The sequence below is a fragment of the Solanum pennellii genome, chromosome 4, assembly GCF_001406875.1.
Source record: "Solanum pennellii chromosome 4, SPENNV200".
NCBI classification, from domain to species: domain Eukaryota; kingdom Viridiplantae; phylum Streptophyta; class Magnoliopsida; order Solanales; family Solanaceae; genus Solanum; species Solanum pennellii.
Window position 1 is genome coordinate 22,522,824 of NC_028640.1, and position 8,876 is coordinate 22,531,699.

An 8,876-nucleotide genomic window follows, 5' to 3' on the forward strand; every position below is an offset into this window, starting at 1 on the left:
CCTGATTGCTCAAAAAGCTGAGGGTATCTTCTCCTCATATCTGACTCGGTCTCCCATGTAGCCTCCTACACTGGACGATGCATCCATTGAGCCTTTACTCAAGCAGTGGACGATGCATCCATTGAGCGTTTACTCAAGCAATCTCTTTTGGACCTTAATTTTCAAATTTTTCTATCCAAAATGGTTACCGGCTCCTCCTCAAAAGTCAAATACTTATCAAGTAACACAGAATCCCATTGAATCACATGCGCACCACCCTGATGATACTTTTTTAACATCGAGATATGAAATAGTGGTTGAACATCTGACAAAACAGGTGGCAACTCCAAATGATATGCTACCTCACCAATACACTCTACAATCTCGAAAAGACCAATATACCTTTGGCTCAACTTCCCCTGCTTTCCGAATCTCATCACACCCTTCATGGTGAAACCTTAATTAGAATCCTCTCTCCCACCATAAACTCAAAATCACAAACCTTCTGATCTGCATAACTCTTTTGCCTACTCTGAGCCATGAGAAGTCTATCTTGGATCAATTTAACCTTGTCCTAAGACTCGCTCAGCTGATTTGTACCCCATGGTTTAACCTCAAATGCATCAAACCAACCAATTGGAGATCGACATCTCCTACTATACAGAGCCTCGAATGGTGCCATCCCAATGATCGAATGGTAACGGTCATTGTAAGCAACTCTGCTAATGGCAAGGACTGATCTCAGTGACCACCAAAGTAGGTCACACACACCCTCAAGACGTCCTCAAGAACCTGAAAAGTCTGTTCAGACTGACCGTCAGTCTGAGGGTAAAGGTTGTACTAAGATCCACCCGAGTTTCCAACTCATTTAGACTGCCGGAATTGATATGTAAATTATGTGCTACGATTATAAATAATAGAAATGGGAACCCTATGCAAACAAACTATATCTCAAATATATATTTTGGCTAACTTCTCTAAATTATAAGTAGTCTGAACTGGTACGAAGTGTGTAAACTTAGTCAATTGATCCACAATGACCCATATAGCATCAAACTTACCCAAGGCACGTGGAAACCCTACCACAAATTCCATAGCAATACACTCCAACTGCCACTCATGTATGGGTATCCTCTAAGTCACAGCTTCAGAATTATTGTGTTCATACTTCAGTTACTGACAATTCAAACACCGAGATACAAAATATGTTATGTCCCTTTTCATACGACACCGCCAATAATGTTGCTTCAGGTCACAATACATCTTAGTATCCCCTGGATAATAGAGTACCTCAAACTATCTGCCTCTTTCATGATGAGTCTAGTTAAATCACCTATCCGAGGAACATATATACAAATTTTTATCCTCAAAACTCCCTCATTATTAGGAATTGCATCTTTAGATTCTTCTTTTGACACTTTGTCTCGAATCTTACATAAATCACAATCATCAAACTATTGAGTCCGAATTTTCTCCAACAACGGTGACCTTGCCTCCATATAAGCCAAAACCTTACCAGATTCTGAAATATCAAGCCTCACAAAGTTATTGGCCAAGGATTGGACATCCCTAGCTAAAGAACACTCGTTAGCCTGTAATAATCCAACACTACTCATACTTACCGCATTTTGACTCAAGGCATCTGCTACCACATTTGCCTTACCAAAATGATAAATAATAGTCATCCCGTAATCATTGAGCAACTCCAAACACCTCTGCAATGTCAAATTGAGGTCCCTATGATTGAATATATACCGAAGACTACTATAATCCATGAACACCTCACAATTCACACCATAAAGATTATGCCACCAAATTTTAAATGCAAACACAACAGTCGCCAACTTCAAATCATGAATAGGATAGTTCTTCTCATGAACCTTTAACTGCCTTGAAGCATAGGCTACACCCTTTCCTTTCTGCAACAATACGCAACCAGGGCCAATTCGAGAAGCATCACAATATGAACCAAAACCCTATCCCTCCACGGGTAGGGTCAAAATCGGAGCAGTAGTCAATAAAGTTTTGAGCTTTTGAAAACTCACCTCACATTCATTAGACAACTAGAAAACCACTTTTTTTTAATCTAGTTAATGGGGATGCAATGGATGAGAACCCCTCTACAAATCATCGAAAATAATCTGTAATGCCTAAGAAACTCTGAATTTCAGTAACTAAAGTAGGTCTGACCCAATATCGGACTACCTCAATCTTCTTAGGATCCACATAATACCTTCCTTGTACACTACATATCCCAAGAATGCTATCGAACTAAGACAAAACTCACACTTATAAAATTTTGCATAGAGATTCTTCTGCTTCGTAATCCCAAGCACAATCCTCAAGCGATGCAGGTGTTCCAGCTTATTGCGGGAGTATATCAATATATAATCTATGAAAACAATAAAAAGTAATCCAAGTACAGTCTGAACACTCCATTCATTAATTCCATAAAAGTTGTTAGGGCATTAGTCAATTGAAAGACATCACCGAGAACTCGTAATGGCCATAGTGTGTTCGAAATGTTGTCTTAGGGATATCCTCTGCCCTAATATTCAGTTGATGATAGTTGAATCTAAAGTCAAAATTGGAGAAAACTAAAGCACCCTATAGCTGATCAAATAAATTATCAATATGAGGTATCAGACATTTATTTTTTATGGTTACCTTATTTAACTGTCGGTAGTCAATACACATATGCATCGATCAATCTTTCTTCTTCACAAATAACACTATAACACCTTTAAGAAGAAACATTTGGTCCTGCGACTGTTCCTTCAACTCTTTCAATTCAGTTGGTGCCATACAATAAGGAGAAATGGAGATAGCTTGAGTGCATGGCTCTATGTCAATATAAAAATCAATATCATGATCAGGTGGAAGACATGGTAAATCTGTTGGAATAATACCTCCCAAAATTCAGTGACAACCGGAATAGACTCAAGCATAGGAGTCTCAACACTAGTATCTCAAATTTGCACCAAGTAAGCCAAACATCCTTTCTCTACCAAGTGACGAGCCTTAGGAAATGATATCACCCCATTAGGAGGGTGAATAAGAGACCCTCTCCATTCAATAAAAGGGAATCCAAGTATAGCTAATGTAACTGTTTTGGTATGACAACTCAAATTGCATGATGAGGAGATAATCAATCCATACCAAGAATCACATCAAAATCTACCATATCTGAGACTTTTAAATTTGTGTGAGTGTCATATCTCATCAAGGCAACAATACATAGTCGATACACCTGATCTACCATTGCAGAATCCCAATAGAAGTAAAAAATGTACAGACAAATCAAGAGACTCACATAATATATCAGACTCGAAGCAAATATGTGAACACATAAGAATAAGTAGAGCCTGGATCAAATAATACAGTAGTTCGTCGATGACAAACAAGAATAATACATGTGATAACAACATTTGAAGCCTCAACCTATGGCATACTGTTGACACCCAATTTCGACCGACCTTTAACCATTTGAGGATTTTATTCGACTAAATACGTATTTTAAAATTTACTTAAAGTTTTAAAGTTTTAGTCGACTTTTCTCAAAAATCATATATTTTAGTATCGTTTACTTTATAAATTTATTTCAAATGTTTTAAAATTTAGGTGATTTTCAATTATACAAAAATATTTTAATGTATGTAGTATTTTAATTAAATACTAATTCCTACACTTTCTTTAAATTTTAAATTCTAGCCTATTCTATCATAATTTCTCTCAATTCTAGCCACTTGAATTAGAGTTTATTTCAATCATAGTCACTCTTTCATTCCAATTCTAGCCAAATCTTATTGCAATTGTAGCCATTCCATATTCAATCCAATCGGATTTCAATACATCTCATCTTTTAATCTCATCCATTTATTTTATCAAGCAAATCCTAACCCTTCATCTCGTATTAAATCAATGGTCCAGATTTAATCTACATATTTTAACCTAAAAGACTCTAATCCCTAAAATAATTCTCATTCTCATTCTCTTCTCCCTCCCTCAGATCAGCCGCCTCTCTCTCTCTCCCAACTCCACCAGCGACTTCCATCTTCTCCGGCTCCTCTCTTACGCCAGGCTGCCTTCCCCCTTGCTATTCTCTTCCTCCTCCATCTTCCCCTTCCTCTCTCCTCCCCATCTGCCTACCCCTCTCTGTTCCTCTCCTTCGTTCCCTCTCTTTCTTTTGTTTCGCAGGCACAGTTGCAGTCGACGCCAGCAGGCTCAACCGGCGTCAACCAGCAGCACCCAACAGTCGTAGCTCTGACCGGCGACAGCCACCAGACGAGCAGCGAGCGGCGTCAACCACAGTCCACAGTCACTGGCAGCGTGGAAAGCACGATGGAGGCCACCAGCAGCTGCAACAAACAGCAACAGGCAGCATCTCCGACCGGCGACAGCCACCAGACGAGCAGCGACCGGCATGAACGCCAGCGGCTCCAGCAACTCCCACTGGCAGCCATCGGCAGCAGCATAAAATAGCGCAGCTCCGACCAAACAGCAACAACAGCAAAATCATAGCGTCTTCAGCCAAAAAAACTCCGGTGATAGACCGGTTTTTGATCGGAATAACGAACTCAACAGATCCATCCGGGTAATCTTTTCCTAAAATATCATTTCACCTTTTAATAAATTTGTTCTTCTTCTACAAAATTGGTTGTCTGACTGCCTGAATGAATAAATTTTATGCATGTTATCTTGATCTTAAATCTGTGAATTTCTGATTTTTAGACTTGGTGTGTTATTGAAATCTTGTCCATTTCGACTTGGAATGACGGTTAACTTAGCTATTTGCCTAGATATCGCATATTATGGGTTCCAATATTATTGTGATTGATGGTGCCTGGTTTCAGCCATTAATGGGGAGTGATAACTCACTCCTTGAAGGATCGTTCCTTTAGCTTAGATTTGATTCGTTTTTTTTTAAAAAAAAATAATTAAATTAAATGAGTTTACAATTTCTGACTTGACTTTACTTTATTAAGTGTGGTTGATTATTAGTTGTCTATATACGGTAAAAATTATATGAAGTTGTATGTTGGAGCTTGACTTTAAGTTATGTGATATTGTCTTCCCTAAAGTAATTTCCCTTGAGTTGTACATATGCAATGTTGATTAACAGTAGCTTGGCATTGAATTTTTAATAAAAATAAATAAATAATTGTGTTAATCTCCTCACTTTTATTATAACTTAATTGATCCTTCTTCTCTTAAATTGCATATTATATAGATTCTTACTACTCCTTTAGCTGGAAAAATTATAATTTAAAATAGTTTAATTTGGATCTCCACTATTTAAAGAAAATAATTTTAATGTTCCTAATTGTATTTCTTACTTATTTTATTTTTGGTAATGAAATAATTTTAAAATTATGATTTGTCTCTTCTTTATTTAAGGGAAAATATTACTATTTTCCTTTTTCGTTATTATTTACTTGTTTATATTTGGTAATGAAATATTTTTAAATTTTCTGATAAGGAAAATGTGAAAATTAATTGATTCCTTTAAATATTTTTCCCCTTATTTGTTACCCCTCTTTACTATATAAATAAGACTCCCTCCCTTCATTATTTCATTCACACACACATTCATTCACTCTCAATCACAAAAACTCTCTCATCATTCTCCCTTCTCTCATTTGCTCTCTTGCTACTTAACAAAACATTAATATTCCGGTAATTATTCAAGGATTCTTCTTTGCTATCTTATTACTTTGTTCGAGTAAAGGTTGAATCAATTCGTTTTGCTTAACGGGTTAGTATTCTTAACATTCACACTATCTTTACATTTACAACTTGTGTAAGCTATTGTTTTGTATGTAGAATTCGTCATTAAAACGATTGCATATTGTCTCACCTTAACTAACAAGTGTGATTACTTGTATAGTTATTTAATTACTTTGACAGGTTTCATATTTGAAGTTCAAGTTGAAGATTAACTGAAGAAGGATTTATTTATTTGTTTGAATGTATATATATATCTATATATTTTTATTTTTTTCGCTATTTTATTTATTCGAATGTTGTAACAATTGTAACCCTAAAAGATCATAATATAAATTTATTTGGGGGTCGTCTAGGGGAGGGGGATTTATATGCTTATTTGTTCGTTATATTTTTTAGAAATCATGCCTATAGGTTTGTCTTTAACCACCTAGATTTAATGTTTATAGGTGTTATAATCTAATCAATTTTCAATTTGCTTGACACTTTTGTTAATAAAGTCTAAAAATAATAAACTAGATTCCGTTAATGTTAAAAGCAAATCATAGTAATTTAATAGGCCGATTAGGTGTTTTTAATAATGTTATAATTTTAGCATCATCTTGTCATGCAGAAACCATGTCTAAGGTTTAATTTGTTCATAACATTTAAATTTACAAAATTAGGCATATATATGTTATTTTTTTTGAACACCTAGAAATCATGTCTATAGGCTTGTAAATAAACTCTTAACATATCCACAAAAAAAATAGAACTTGTTTGTGCATATTTGTGCCCTCCCCCCAAAATTAGTTAATATTATTTCATGAGTAATCCCATTCGTTTTCTTGAAGATTTCCGCATTCCTTGCAATATGTTATTTTCTTAAAATAATACTAAATTAGAATCATTTCATGCATTTAACTTGGCTTTAAAAATATTTCATATCAAAACCTTGTAATTTTCTTAAAAAGTCATTATTCAATCTTCCTTTAAAATTTTGGATTGATTTTGACATTGTTTATTTTGAAAATAAATTATAAGCGCTATCTCCTAACCTATCGTTAGTGGGAAAGTCAAAAGAACTACGAGGTCTAGTTCCAATTTCTAAACCCGACGCATCCTCGGAAGTACCACCTACCCATGAATTTCAAAAAGAATTATGTGCATGTTTATGTGCCTACGTGTGAACTAAATCTTTTAAATCATTTTTCAAAACATAACTATTTTTATACCGACCTCAAATCAAAATTGTTTCTATGGTGGAGGAGCGCGATCAATAATATCGTGGCATCATCCCTATAAAGAAACAAACATTTTTAAAAATAAAAAATTCATATTCAAAACTTGCTTAATTTTCAAAACCTTACTTTCTCACATATTAATTGTTTAATATTTATAAATTTTGTTTATAACTTAGTCTCATGCTTAAATAAAACTTGATTGTTTATTTATTGCCATCACCTAGCGTTGCATGCTTAAATTAATAGTATTAATTGTTATCACTTAGTAAGATTAAATAAATTAATAAATTAAACGACCTTGATTGCTACTTGTACCCCCACATAGATTGCATGAGATACGGCCGGGACCCACACTTGTGGATCTCGAGGGATGCCTAACACCTTCCCCTCGAGGTAATTTGAACCCTTACCCTAATCTCTGGCCCGTTGACCTTAGTTAGACTTAGTTAGGTTAGATAGGTGCCCTAACGCGCCTTAATTCGTTAGGTGGCGACTCCAAAACTCAAAAATCCCAAAAGAGTTGTTAGGTCGTGCACAAAACCCGTTTTCCGCGAAAATGGGGCGCGACAGAATGGCGACTCCGCTGGGGATATTAGGTTCTTACCATTACGTGTTAATTGCTTATTTATGTGGGGTTTACTTTATTTTTGTCATTTCACTATTTGTTAGGTGCTTACCATGTTTAGCTTATTTTGTTGCCTTATTTATTGTCTTCTCTCCATGTTCCACCCTTTCCCTTTTCCTTAATTGTTTATTATCATGTTTCACCTCTTCCCTTTCCCCTTATTTGTTTACATGTTTAGTCTCGTATCCTCTTGCTTTGTTTGCGTAGTTTTCATATCTTTATATGTTTAATTTCCTTTATTCATGCTTATTTATTTATTTATTGTTTATAAACTGTCTATATGTTACCGCTTTTCAATTTAAATGCTAAATGTTTATTGTTTTGATAACTGGCATTCCGCTCATACTTCCCCCAATCGGGACCCTCTTCCTTTTTTTTTAATTTTGTTCTCGTGATGTTGTGCCTTTGCACCTCTCACAACTACTCCAATCCTATTCAAATACCCATTATAGAGAGTCGGCATATGCGTGGACGTAACGGATAGTTTTACTACCGCGAAGCCACGAGCCTCTCGCATAGAATCCCTTTCAAGTCTGTGTCAAGCCAACTCTTAGAAGTCCTGGTTAAGTCATACATGCTGCATAAGCCCTAGGTGGTTTGACCCTTGGTGCCAATCCACATAATTAGTAGCCACCCTCTCGTCTAAAGGGCCCCAACACCCTTAGACAAATTGCATATTTATGTGTCAACGTGATCATAATAATTAAATCAAGCCAACGTTGTCAAAATGGAGTTTAGAAGTCGTTTGTTACTTTGTTTGCAGAGTCATGGCTCACCCTCATTTTCCAAACACACAAATGGTGGTCAAAGTTAATCCAATTTTGAAGATGGTTTTGGCGATGAAAAAGAGAGAAGATGGGCTCGCAACCTCCTCAACACCGACTGTGACATTACCCCAGAAATGAGGAAGCAGATTGTGCCTAACATTGGAGAGCAACATGATTAAAGTTTTTTTTCTCTTTATTCCCCATGTGTTATCCCTAGCCCTTTAGTTATCTCTAGATTGATGTAATAAATAGAAATTATTTCAATAATTGAAAGTCGTTTTATCGTCTAACTCTAAACTCCAAATTGGCAAATAAGGCTTGAATTAGTTATTGTGCATCACTTATGTGTCGCTTAGGCCTACCTCTGGCTCAACGAGGCTCCTTTGCATTTAGGTCGTTTATCTTAAATAACGTGTTTGATATCCCAATTTATGCAATGTTCTAACTTGGGCTTTATTTTTGCTTTTATTTATTTTATTTATTTTACCCTTTCCCAATGGTTGATCTGTAGACCATGGTTTATCACACGCGATCAAAGGATTCATTTCCTCCTCTTCC

General features: G+C 35.8%; 1 long non-coding RNA gene across 1 annotated transcript; it reads left to right on the forward strand.

Moving 5' to 3' along the window:
- The first annotated feature begins 5,482 nt into the window (after positions 1-5,482).
- Positions 5,483-6,452, forward strand: LOC114076777. Its single transcript, XR_003577801.1, has 2 exons — positions 5,483-5,655; positions 5,887-6,452. It is a non-coding gene; the product is annotated as an uncharacterized LOC114076777 (long non-coding RNA).
- The last annotated feature ends 2,424 nt before the right edge of the window (positions 6,453-8,876 follow it).